Source organism: Peromyscus maniculatus, chromosome 4 (assembly GCF_049852395.1).
Source record: "Peromyscus maniculatus bairdii isolate BWxNUB_F1_BW_parent chromosome 4, HU_Pman_BW_mat_3.1, whole genome shotgun sequence".
NCBI classification, from domain to species: Eukaryota; Metazoa; Chordata; class Mammalia; order Rodentia; family Cricetidae; genus Peromyscus; species Peromyscus maniculatus.
In genome coordinates, this window is record NC_134855.1 from 32,035,192 (window position 1) to 32,049,376 (window position 14,185).

At 37.3% G+C, this 14,185-nt stretch overlaps 1 non-coding gene across 1 annotated transcript; it reads right to left on the reverse strand.

Moving 5' to 3' along the window:
• Window positions 1-10,355: 10,355 nt before the first annotated feature.
• On the reverse strand, window positions 10,356-10,482 carry LOC121829234 (small nucleolar RNA SNORA40). Its single transcript, XR_006072017.1, has one exon. It is a non-coding gene; the product is annotated as a small nucleolar RNA SNORA40 (small nucleolar RNA).
• Between the last annotated feature and the right edge of the window lie 3,703 nt (window positions 10,483-14,185).

The window sequence follows — 14,185 nt, forward strand, 5'->3', positions numbered from 1 at the left end:
CAGATCTTTAAAATGTCAAGTACCTTTGCATAAGGATTCCTAGAAAATTATGAGGGGCAGGGCCTTGATGAGCCTCTTGTCATTTTTTTTTCTTTCCCGAATCAAGCTTTTCAAGGCTGACCAGATTGTATTTCTCTCACATAACATGATATGCCATATGATCATTTAGCCTTTATCTTGGGAGAGGAGGCTGCAAGGTAACTAGTCTAAACAGCTGCTGATGGAATCAGAGGTGACATTGATGAGCTTTCTGTGGATGTGCTCAGAGCTGTCTTATCTAGTAAAAGTCATCTGAAGATGGAAGTAACTTCCTGAGCACTTGTACAGGAGAGGCATGTATATGGAAACTTTGGGGTCTTCTCTAGCACAAATATATAACTCTATTGTTTTAAATTAATAATAACACAGAAATATAAGTACTGATTATATAAAAACACTCAAGGAATAGCTTGGGTGGGCTTAGCTACATATTTCTTTGTAATCCAATAGGTATCCCACAATTTTCTCAAATAACCACATAATATAAATAAATTGCACACCCTTCTTGTACAATGGAGGCTCAGAGCCCTTAGGCCTCACTCTTCAAAATATGTCACGATCCCCAGAATACCCCCATACAAACTTTTGAGACTCAATTTATTGAATAACATCATCTCTGTAATTAGGATGGTGTGGTTTATTCATATGGCTTAAAAATAATCATTTAAAAATGCACATAACCCCTGGGAAAGATCCACTTTAAGCCGGATGGATGGCTCATGCATATTTCAGCAGAAGTGTTTTTAAAGTGCTTGGTACCTAATGGAAGCTCAACAAGTCTTTGGAGAATGAGTAAATCGATGTAGTAAGTGGATGGGTTTCTTTTTGGGGGGTGGGGGTGGGGTTTGGGGGTTGGGTTTATAGATGTGGGCCCCCGCACCCAGAGACCTGGCCTGTGTCTGTGATTATATTATGTCTTAGAAGACATGAGCAAGAGTGAGCTCTGAACAGTAGGGTAACAAGGAGGGATTGTTGCATGCCTGGGGATCAGAAATCTTTATATTTGTATACATGGCTGAGTTTGTGTGTAGACAAGCTCAGAATAACCCACAAAATACCTCACCTGATATTCAGCAGGTGCAGAGAGACCAGGACAGCTCACAAGAATATTGCTCAAACACCATCTCCCCAAAACTGCCTGTTTTCTTCTGCTTCCCTACTTAAGACGTTGCTAGAAACTTAGAAACACAAAGCACAACTGTAGGTTTCCTCCTACTCCAGGCCTGTGCTGTGGGAAGGGAGAAGCTTCAGCTTTAATTCAGGTTTGGACTTTTGATTTATTACTGAAATAAAATGTTTTGTGATTTAAAGTAACTCTAGGACTTTTTTATTACCTAAGAGTGCCCAGAAAAAGTAATGGAGCTGTGCAAATGTTCAACTGGAGGCAATGGCAGTACTAACCCAAGAGAATAAATTCAAAGAGACAGTGCAAAATAAAAATGAAGTTGTTTATAATTCTACCCTGTGAGTCATGCTTGTTCCGTGTGTCTACCTCACAGCCTCCTCTGATTAGTATGGTATCGATTCTCATGTCAGCCTGAAAGTATTTCTGTAGCAAGTCAGCCACATTTTTAGTTGATGTTGAAATTTTTAGTGAGCTTTATTTTAAGTCAGCATGAAATTATTAAACTGGGTTAATTTTTTTTCCTCATCTTTAAACAGAGAACTCATCTGGCAATCTTGGCCTGGGATGGTCGAAGGTTGTGGTTAATCCAGTTCCTGTTGTTAGTAGAGATAGCTCTACCAGCGTCAGACTCAACGCCCCCTTTTTTTGTAGTCATATGGTCACATAAAGAACAGCTCATGCTGCCTCAACCTGGGAGTTTTAAAGCCACTAAGGGACTGTTTTTAATGGACTATATTTTTTTTCTCGATAGAGCTGCACCACTGAACAGACAAAACTGTGACTTTCCTAGGAAATATGAGAACTTCAGTCTTCTACAATTAATTGTTCTCTTGAAATTTAGGGCAGCATAATATTGCATTTGTTTGTAACAGATACAGTTTCAATCCTGAACAGTTGTCATGGAGGCTGGCAAATGGCTCTTCCCTGTCCTCATGGCTCAGACTTTCCAAAGAGTCTTGATGTATTGAGATCTGCAGCCCTCTGAGCTGGAAGATAAGGGCTGTCTTGTGTTTCTTTTATGTCTCAGACAGCAGCCAGGCATGGCGCTCTGCACACAATAAGTGTCAAAGAAAGCTATTGACTGAATGTCTGGCTGTTTCCGTCATTTAGAATGCATATTGCTGCCTATTGTTCACATTTGAAGCCAAGCAGCATTAATACTGAGGTTGTGTGCTTTCTACATTCCTTTCACAGCTCCTGCCTCATTTAGACTAATTACTAGGCAGAACATCCTTTCTATTTTGACAGTTAAGATGGAAGAAATTGAAATTTCAAAAAAAAATTGTAAAGGACAGACTCATAAGAAGAGTGTTCAGGCCAGTTGAATGTTATCTCAAATCCTAACATCCAGTGCCTTTAACTTAAAATTTCCCATTTTGCTGATGCATAAATTAAGTGGCTCCCTGTTTTCCTCCAGAATCACAAAAACAATCATTTTACATTACATGCAATTCCCTACCTTTCTGTGTAAATATTCTCAACATTTTATCTAGGTGTGAATATGAGAATATGTAATCACCCCATTTCTCATTTCTGGAAGTAAATTTTCTTCTTGTGTTCTCTGCATTGACAGAGAAGGGGTATGTAAAGAGTGGATACTTATGGCTGTTCATCCCTCTGCTGTAAGATCAGTAACACTAAGCAGTTCTCACCTTTGTTAGACTTAGAAACAAGAATAGCCTTAGGCAAAGCCGAGAAAGCTGCCTTTGATATCCACCTATCTTTATTTTCTTAATATCCGTTGGCAGGCTTCTCCTAGAACATGATGTTCAACCTTCTGCTACCCTTCATATGACTTCAGTTTTCTCCCAGGAGAGCTCTGCTAGGCAGACTTCTCTCATCTCCTTCCTCTGGGTTCTGAGTTGCTTTCATGCCCATCCTCCAAGGCTTGCTTAGTATCTGACTAACAAATATAACTAACTTCTCTATCAAAGTTAGTCATGACCAATTACCATCCAATGTCTTACAAAAGGGATGCATCAAATGCACACGGTGGGTATGTAAATCGAGCGTGAGTAAGGTTTGAAGGGTTGAGGAAGATAATGAGAGAGTTAAAGGACCAACTGCTGAGAAAGTGTTTCCCATTGCATTAGTCAGTACTGACTGCTGTAACAAAAGAGACTTACTAGCTCAAACAGAAATTCATTTCACTGTTCTGGAAACTTGAAGTCAGAATTGCATTGCCATTGGGGCTTTGCGAAGGCTCTGATCCTACTTTGAAGGTGGCCACTTTTTACCTGTATACTTGCCCTATCTTGTTGGGTTTGAGTCTGAAACTTAAATGATTGCTAAATTCCTGCAATATAGCCATGCAACTCATCCAAAAATCAGGTAGAGAAATAATTATCTGCCCTAATAATTTTTGGGAAGAAGTAACAACTGTGTTTGATTTGTTTAGAATTGGCATTTGTATATGCTCGACTTCAAGGATGATTCAAGGGACTTCCAAGAATAATTGATGACATTCATTATTTGTTCTTCATTTTTGACAGTTTTATGTATATAAACAATGTAATGTGGTCATAGTCACCCCATTACCTTCTGGTATCCCCCTTACTTTTCCTTTGAACCCCTTTTCTCATCTAGTCCCTTCCCAATGGCTACACCATTAGAAAAAATGACAAACATCCTTCAGTACCCATCAACAGTTATTATCTCCTCAGGAAGGGGTAGGCTTCATAGTCACCTCCTCTATCCATGGAAAGTTAGAGTGTACTATCTTGTGCTGGTATCCATTAGTGCTGTGGGTCTATGGTTACAGTAACAATGTATCTGTATGGCAACATTCCATGGCATTCTTCCCATCCCCTGTCTCTTAAATTCATTCTTCTTTCTTTTTTGTGATTTTCCTAGGCTTGTGGGGTGTGAAGAACAGCCTTCCATTTAAGGCTAAGAGTGCTCATTGGTCACTTATTTTTGGTACTCTAACTGGATACAGGTCTCCGCATTGTTGCCTCAAGAATAATCTTTAGAATTAAATAAATGTTGTGATACACTTAGATGCAGGGGATTGAATAGTGCAATTAAAGGTCATTAATAACCCGGGATCAAAAGGACTTGTCAGAGTGCACTGGATAAAGAAAGCAAGGGGAACTGAAAGTATACATAGTCAGAGTTCTACCCAGACCACAGATAATAAACTAATTATTATACATGAACTTGTGATATAAAAATATTTTAATAACTTGTATATAAAAATAACATGACTCCATCTGACTTGTTTATTGATTCAAGGATACTTATTAATGCTACATTGGAATTCTCGATGAGTTATGTACAGTGGGAGGGAGATTTTCAGATGCACTTCTCTAGAAATGTGTTCACACTTTATTTAAAGCCAAGTGTTGAAAGAATTCCCAGGCAGGGGGCAGTTGCAAAACAATCAATGTAATACTAATTTAATCCAGCAGTACTTGAGTGCTAATTAAGCATCAGCGTGGTTCTAGGTTCTAGGGAACACTAAAGGCTGATACAGACAGACTCTTATTTTAACAGAATTTGCCCAGAATGGTAAGGGATAGCACCAATAACCATCTATAATAAATACCAGGCCAGCAGGCAATCAATCCGACAGACATGACAGAGTATCTGGATTTTTCACTTTAGATTGAGTGGTTGGGGAAAAACATCCGGACGTAATGTGTGCTACAAATGACAAGGAGTAAATCATACAGAGAAAGGGAAGCAGTATTGCTATGAGAAGTCACACTTAGTGTAAAAAAAAAAGGCCTGTGCTACGTGTGATTCTCTGTGCTTAAAAACCTAGGTACAGAGTGGAGTTCGTCTGCAGCACTGTGGAAAGGGAGGAGTAGAGGACAGCTTGACGAGAGCCTTCCTGTGCAGGGCGCTGCAAGACCGAGTGACTGCCATTAAGATCAGCAAGAATTTGTTCAGTAACAAGTAAGAGATAATGGGTTTAAGCTATAAAAAGAGTTGATAAAGATTCTGTGTTTAAACTCGAGCAAGTGCAAAGAAACTAAGAATTGTCTGAAATTAAAATATAAATGGCATGGTAGAAGACAGAGATGGTTTCTCAGTAGACAAGCCTAGAAACTAGAAAAACTTATCTGTAGCAACACAGAATTAGGAGTCATGGTCAAGATAAGGGTTTTCTAGTGACAGCATGTCTTCACATGTTGATCTTGTTAGCAGACTCCTGTGTGGAGCACACTCACATTACCATTATTGTATGGAGCACACTAGTGGGAACATGGGGCCATGGTTAAGGATTTCAGCAATGCCTCTGTGAAGCTTAGCTCTAACACTCCAGCACACTCTTTATCATCTGTAATATGAGAGTGTTCTGGGTGAATATGCTGCATATGTATTATATGTAATCTGCATTTTATGTGTAATATATGTGACACATGATATATATTCATTTGCTTGTTTTCAAATTTAGTCCTTTCATCTAAACTTCATGTTGTCTCTACATAAATTAAAAGAATTCCTTTGGGAGATGCAAATGATTAGTTCATGACTTGGGTTGAACCCACCCCAAAAGAATTTGGTAAAATAAACCTAAACAACAAAAACACCCATCAGGCTTTTGGTTTAGAGACTGTGTTAGCTATATTCTGTTGGTCGTAGCTGCTGCTGTGACAAATACCTGAGAGGAAACACTAAAACAAAGAAAGACTTACTTTAGCTCACAGTTTCTTAGGGTTCAGTCCATGGTCACTTGGTCCTGTTGCTCTGGGCCTGTGGTGAGGCATAACATCATGATGGAGTGGTGAGGGGGTCACTTTATGGGTGGAAGTGATCCAGGAAGTGGGGAAGCAGGGAACAAGCAAGGCGCTGGGGTAAAGTGTGTCTTTCCAGGGAACACTCCCAGTGAGCTACTTCCTTTACCTAGGCCCTAACTTCTACTTTTGCTCACCTCTCAATAATATTATTAATCCATCACATTATGAATCCATCAAGGGATTAGTCCATTGATTAGGTCAGAGTCTTCAAGAACCAATCCTTTTCTAGTAGCCTATCAGTGAGCAACCAAGCCTTACCACCTGAGTCTTTGGGGAAACACCTCATATCCAAGTCACTACAGAAGTAGTATTCTTTTATATTTCCACACCCTTTTTCATGTAGGCAGGAATTAGAGCTTCATCTTGAAAACTGTGATTCAGGCATACAGAAATGCTTATTTTCAAAGATGAAACGCCAAACAGAGTACCCTTGTGTGACTCATTTTAAAATTCTGAGAGAATTGGCTTGGCCATTCATTGTGCTGCCTGGCAGCTGACCACAATCGACATTTGCTGAGCTATGAGGAGGGGCACAGATACACGACTGAAGATGAGGACTGCAGCTATTCCCCCAAGAGGAATGAGTAGTTACCGCAAAGCATACCCAGTACATTCACCAATGAGGCATTGTGTACTTATTTTCCAATCCAGCTCAGTAAATAAGACCTGTACTTCAAAAGCTGGGTTTTTGGCAGTAACGAGAGAACTTTTAATTAACATCACAGTTATTTTTAAAGACTTCTATGACAGTACTAACTCTGATCATCTTTTATCTTCAGTTTCAGAGAAAGACGGAGACATTTCAAATAAGAACGGACTCTCAAAATAGACTGTGTGGGCAACTGTGTTGTTGCTGTTTTACTCCGTGTTCAAATGATGGTTTTCACACTATCCACACACTTACCTCTGGGATATTGGAGCAGTGAGGAATGAACGGCATGGCTTCAGCATCTTCTAGAAACCTAGAAGTGTAACTGGAGTGCTGCCGACGGAGAAGACCCTTTCCCAGGGTGTGTGGTGGTCATGATCTCTGCTGAAATGGAAGAGTACTTAAATCATACAAGCAAAGGACGCTCCAAAGAAAAATGAAATGCACATGGCTGTGTTTACTTTTATTTCTAGTTATACTAGTAAATTAATAGAATTAATAGGGATGGCTCACAAAGATGGGAAAGGCAAAGTGTGGACTACATTTAAAAAAACTATTTACCCTTTTGTGTAGTTTTAAACATTTATTGTTTGACTACATTTTAGAAAGGCAGTTATTGGTAAAAGGTAAAGAAGATATGATAAGCAACTGAAGAAGCTTTTGTTAAATTCCAACAAATGGCAAGATATTGAATCCTTGATTTTTATGTGTCTCGCTGTAGGGATGACCTGGAAGGCCAGAATGTCTGGAAAGCTAATGCCAATAGGGCCAGACTCCAGCCTTGGAGCTTTAGGGGTTTTTCTTGACTGAGCAGTTATTTCAGGTCTGTCCTCACATGATCCTGACTGGCTGGAACTAGAAGTTACTCTTTTCCAGAGAAATTATGCTGTAAAAATTAGTAGAAAATATTTAAAACAATAGACTGAATTTAAAATGGTTTGGTTTTTATCCTTGATCATTCCTCCTAAAACTTACTTGCTAACTTACTGTTAGTCTTCACCACTCTCTCTCAGTCTCTCTTCCTCCCTCTCTCTCTCCCTCCCTCTTTCTGTCTCCCTCCCTTTCTCTCTTTCAACTACTGACAAATGATTTTGCTGTGAGCCTTGATTCATAGTAGCATGATTTTACCACAATAGCCTGAAGCTCTTTAGTATGAATAGTGGTACAGACAGGTTAAAGCACATGCTCCAAGGTCCATCCATCTCTTCTGTGCATATCTAATTTACCACTCTCCACCGAAATACTTGAGAATATGAAAATCTTCTGCTCTTCCTCTTTCCCCTGATTTATTTATAATTCATAAATTCTTTATTCCAAGGCTTCCCTCTTTAAATCACAATTTTAAATTCAACAGAAGGCACACTATCTTATTCCATGATATTTCATATGTTCTGATGGCAGACAACATGTGATTTCAGGATGCTGAGGTACTATTTTGGGTACTGCCTGAAATGAAATGGCACTTCAAGTTTTTTCCTAGAGCCATTTCACACAGTACATTCTGTAAGCCACTGGAATTTCCTCTCTCACAGGCACGCTGTAAGACTGTCTTTGTAATGATCTTTTAAGTCCATTTCAAGAAGTTTTTGCAGACTTAGTGCCCTGACATCAGGGTTAGGGTGGTAATAGAAGATCGAGTCCCTGACATTAATAAGTCATGTCCAGAAGGGCACAAGGTAGAACCTGATTAGAACATACTATGTACTCCAAAACAATGTCAGCTGTACAAAGTATAACCCAATAAGTACATAGTGTGTTCTCAAAAAACAGTATTAGCTGTACAAAATATAACTCAATTAGAACATACCGTGTGTTCAAAATCAATGTTGGCTCTACAAAGTAGATCCTGGACTTGGAAAGTGCTGCTGTAAGTTGCATTTTGGTGTCAAGGTGGCAAAGGAAAACTGGGTGGAGGATTAGAAGGGGCACAAGAAGAGTATGAGCAGATGGAGATAGGGAGGAAGGGCAGTTCAAGCCCAGAGGGCAGCAAAAGCAAACGCACACAGGTTGAAGGCAAAGGAGTAAATAGTGAGGCTTCTGAGCTGCCTCCCAGCTCTGGCATGGATGTTATATGAACAGGGAAGAGGATAGTGGATGCTATTTTGCATGGAGGGAATAGTTGCTTAAATGAACAATGGATGTGAGTCTGTGAGACCATGGGATACAGCATGTGGCATAGAACAGTTACTTTATAGATGACTGTGGTTAGTATTTTGGGAGAATTGTGGTGTGACAAGATCATGTTTAGAAGAACTTCCTAAGAATTTTTTTAACCTTAGATTTCTGTGTATTTTCCTGTCCACAAATTACCAGCATAATCCCCAGTCTATAAATATTTGCCTTATGCCCATTCACTGCCCAACAAGGAAACTTCTCTTTGCAATAGACAGAGACCACTACAGAAAACCATACCCAATTAAAATACAGAGTTGTGCAGCCCAGTCCCATTGGATACATCTACATAACATCCTGGTCCTAAGGCTCAGGGAGCACTGGAGAAGAGGGGCAGAAAGACTGTAAGAGTGAGAGGATCAGGGAGTTTGCTGTGAAACAGTCTCCTAGTAATGTCAGAAGCTATGTGCATAAGTCTCACCAACATGACTGCCTAAACATGAGCTGAACAAGGATGACACCAATGAGCACATCGGACTTCATGGGGAAAAGCCCATGAAACCTCAACCCTACATGAAGAACTACAGGCAACTGAGGAAAGCTGGGGCAGGTGGTCTTATCACACCAGTTGGTGGTCCAAATAGTCAACCCTGAAAACATACATGCAAGTAACATTATGTGGACTGAACAGGTTATAGTTAGGAATATATACACATATAAAAATATATATGTGTATGTAATAACAATTAATTAAAAAGAGGTCATGAATTCAAAGGAGAGTAGGGATAGATATAAAAGAAGGTTTGGAAGGAGGAAAGTGAAGGGATAAATATTATAATTAAATTATAATCTCAAAATTAAAAAAAGAGGGGAAAAATGAGCTGCTTTTAAAGAAGCTTATCCACTTCCTTCTGCCCTGTATACTGCTATCTAATTCCTAAACTAGATCTATTGTGGCTTTGAAATTAACCATGTTACCTCATCAATAGCTGTTTATCATGGAAGATAATAATTATTGACATTCCATTACACTAAGATTGCTTGCCAGCACATAGTATAACCAATCCAAGTCCTTTCCAGGTGTTGTTTTGTTACTCCTATGAGAATTTAATGAGGTAATTAATTTGGAAAATGGAGTTAATCAGAGATCATATGAAAGAGACAGGTTGCATGCCTTGGAGGAAGGAAGAGTTCCATAGGTGGTGTATGGGGAAAGACTGGGTGTTCTGACAGAGGAAGGCATAAAAGCATGTTTCACAAACTGCAAATAAACTAATGCTGGGAAAAGTTAATAATTTACTCAAGCTCTCATAGTTGAAAAATGTTATATCTGGCATTCAAATCTGGTGGATACAATCTGGGGGGCTTGTATTTTTAATGATGGGACTAAACCTAGTATAGGAGTTCGGAATCCAGGCTGGTATGCCTTATTTACTGTGTTCCTCCAGTTATAAAATTAATGTTTTTATAACCATTGAAATGAGTGTCTTTCAGGTGAAGCATGCCTTATCCCCATGAAGAACTTTGCAAAAATATCGATCAGTTTAGGGAAGCTGGATATCTGTGTGAGATTTGTCTATTCTCTGCTTTCACTGACTACTTTGTACCACTCGATGGAGATCTAGGGGTATTTGGTGCTTTGTGTGAGTTTTTAATATGTGGTTTTTCATTTATTTTTATGTATCATATTCCTTCTTGTATACATCAAAACTCACACTGAATAATGAGTTCTGGGTGGCAAGAAAGGATTTGTTTTGTACTTGCCTTCCCTGCCTTTGTCCTCCAGTTGAACAAAAACACCTTTAAGTGCTGTAATAAATGGTTTTATTGCAGTATGACCTATCCACTGTTAAAGGTTCAACTGTGACATTTAGTTTATTCACAGACTTGTGTAATTATTAACACAATCTACTGATCATTTTCATTCACCTTTTCCAGCTTTGTTCCAGTCACTTCCATCTCACCAACTCACCACCCACCAACCCAACCATAGTAATCACTATCTTTTTCTAGTTACTGATTTGCATATTGTGGGAGTCTCATGTGTGGAGTCATGTAGTATATACTCTTTTGTAACTGGCTCTTTTCCTTTTATATAGTACTTTCAAGGTTCAAGAAGGTATCTTGTTGTAGTAATATCCAAGATTTATTTCTTTTAATAACTATTCCATATTCTGGATATCATTTGCAGCAAACATTTGGGCTATTTTATTTATCTGCTATGAATAATGTAGCAGTAAAAACTTGAGACTAACTTTTTGTGTGCACATATGCTTCCATTTATCTTAGGGATGCCTTGAAGAGGAATTACTGGTTTATATGATAATTCTATACTTAAGGTTTTGAGAAAAATTCCATAATTTTGTCAAATGATGCTTTATTACTATACATTCCCAACAGAAACATGTTGAGGGGTTCCAATGTCCACTCAGCCTCATGCACGCCGACACTTGTCTCTTTGATCACAGCAACCCTGTGGGTATAAACTTGTATCTCATGGTGCTTTTGACTTGAATTTTTCTGAAGGCCAGTGATGCCCAGTAGGTGTTTCTGTATTTATGAACCATTTTTACAATGTGGTGACAGACATGTCTATTCAGACATTATCTCCCATTTTTAATTGGATTGTCATTTCACTTCCAAGTTGTAAGAACTCTTGTGTATCCTAGAAACAAGTCACTGCTCAGAGCTGTACATTGCAAGTGTTTTGTCTTGAGTTTTCTTTACACTTCTTAGTTAATGATGTCCTTTCAAGAATCAAAGTTTTACATTTTGAAAATGAAGAACTTATCTACTTTTCTGTGTTTGCAAGTTTTATTCCTGATGTACATAAGACGATTTTCCTGAAACCTTAAACAACCCCATGGAGGATTAGGATTATTAAGCCATGAATTTGGGAAGGCACAGGTTCAGTAAACAACACTAATATATTTGTTGGGTATCAGGATTATAGTGACTTAAAAAAAATCAGGGCAGTGTTTTACTTTTCTAATGTTGGGGAGGAAGTTTTGTGAAGATTTTGTTATAGTTCTGTCTATGTTGAGTCATACTTCTCTTTTCATTTTGAATATTTTTTCCTTTTTTTCCAGTATTTTTGCTGCAGACCTGTTCTTTATCCCACTTGGACTAGGATGGAGTTCATGGAGTAGTTCATGGAGCCCTTTGGATGCAGTCATTTAGAAATTTTGACTGTTGTTCCTTTGATTTTTTTCCTTGCCTCTTTCCCTCATTCCCTCCTCTCCTCTATATGTACACTGACACAGTTCATTTTGTGCTCTATTTCCCTGAGGCTCCACTCGATTTTATTTTAAAAATGTACCCTTTAAAAAATATTTCATACCTGAGTACTATACTTTATCTCCCCCATCCCTCTTCCCACCCCAACACCTCCTCCTCTTCCTCTCAAATTTATGGCTTCTTGCTAATTAATTTTTCTTCCTTTCACCTGCTTTGTTCATATAGCATAATTTCCATCCATCTACTTATACGTTCTTTGATTCTTTCTTATGCCTGCACAAAGTTAGTGTTGATCACCTCTACAGAATTTTTTTTTGTTAATTACTATTCTTTTGAGTTACAAAATTTCTATGGCAATCCACCTCTTTTTTGAAACATTTTCCTCTTTATTTTTCATTTCTGATATGTCTAGTTGATAAGAAGCTGTTTTCACATCTTCCTGTACATCCTTTAGTTCCTCAAACACACTTATAACAGCAACTTTGAAGTCTATACTGTCTGACACACAAGACTTTCAATTGCAGATTTCGTTATGTATCTTAATTTCTTTTTCTTTGGTTGGTCACACTTCATTTATATACTTGTATCACAAGCTTTTATCAAATAATGCAATTAAAAATAATCTAGGAATTTTTTAATTGTTGTGTTCCAAATATGAGGAAGACTTCAGATACTATGACTCCCTGTCTAATAAAATTCACTGTAGTGCTATTCCAAACTTGAGGATAAATAGTGGCCACTTGTCTTGGAATGGATTCACAAGTAGGATTCTGGGATGGGATAGTGACCACTGATCTCATATATTAATTGCCCCAAGGAAATATTAGGACTTTTAGCCATTTCTATTTGTCTTATCTATGTAGTCACATTGATTAAAAGTGCTTTGTCTTTTATCATTATTTTGTTCCTTAAAACTTAAATTTTACTATGAGTCAAGATGAAGCTGGGCCAAGTTAGCAACTTTAGTTTACATGAACTTATAAGCCAATTTTGTACTAAGTACATTAAAAAGAAAACATAATCACAGATAGGTAGATAGTTTATTAGTACATAATCTTGCATAAGATATGTTTTAGTAAACTAAGATTTTAAGCATTATTATTTGTTGGGATTATATTTTCTGTAATTCTCATTGTGAAAAGGAAACCACAGAGATCTTCAATAAACTTATCTATCAATTTGTATACAATCCAGCCTTAATTTCAAAACCTTACAGTTAAAAGTTTTTTAACTAAGAATATTTTGAAAACACGATATGAATTTTATATTATTCATTATTTAACAAGATAAAATTTATTTATGTATATTTTGGAATCTGTTTTGAAGGAAATCTTTCCAAAAAATCTATGTAGAGAATGTTAAAGATTTATGAAACATTTAATATTCCCCAAGACATCATTCTAATTGGTATGAAGATATTGTAGAGTACTTTAACTGATAAAAACAGTATAGACTTTACCCTCTCTGAGGAGGGGATAGAGTTGGGGTCGGGGGAGGTGTAGGGGGAAGGAGGAGGGGAGGGAGGGGGAACTGTGATTGGTATGTAAAATGAAAAAGACAACTTTTAAATTAAAAATAATACTATGAACTTACCACAATATATGATCATAATATTTCAATTTGAACCTGCACATTCATTTTAATTGTGCATGCCAAAAAATAATTTTAGTATGTAACCAAAATAAATTTTAAAAAGACATTGCATGAAAAGATCAGGACTGTATCTAGGCACTTCTAGCTCATTCCTACTGACAATGGAGTACCCAGAGTAACTAACGTTTCTCCCACTGTTTATGTTTCCTCAATATTTTTGTACTTGGATTTTCAAAATTGTGAATGATATCTCATATTCTACCTGATACATTTCTAAATGTTGATATATTTCTATTCATTTTAATTAAGTCACAAATTAAAATATTATGTCCTTTCATTTGATCATATCTTTTTGTTATGATAGTTTTCTTACCTTAAACTCCTACTTTATTTACAACTAATGTTTAAAAGATAAAAGTTTTTTCATTGTCTTACAAACATGTATATATATGTATATACACACATATATATTATCATTATTCAGTATAATTTGGATAAAACAAAAAAATCTAATTTTTAATTTAACTCCATTTACTCTAGCAGGAGATACCCAAAGATTTGGGTTAACGCGTTAAGTTATCTAAATTAAAAAAAAATATGTCTAGAAGAATAACAACATTCATGATATTTCATACCTTAAATATTGATGTTTCTTTATTTAATTAGTATCTAGATTGTCTCATA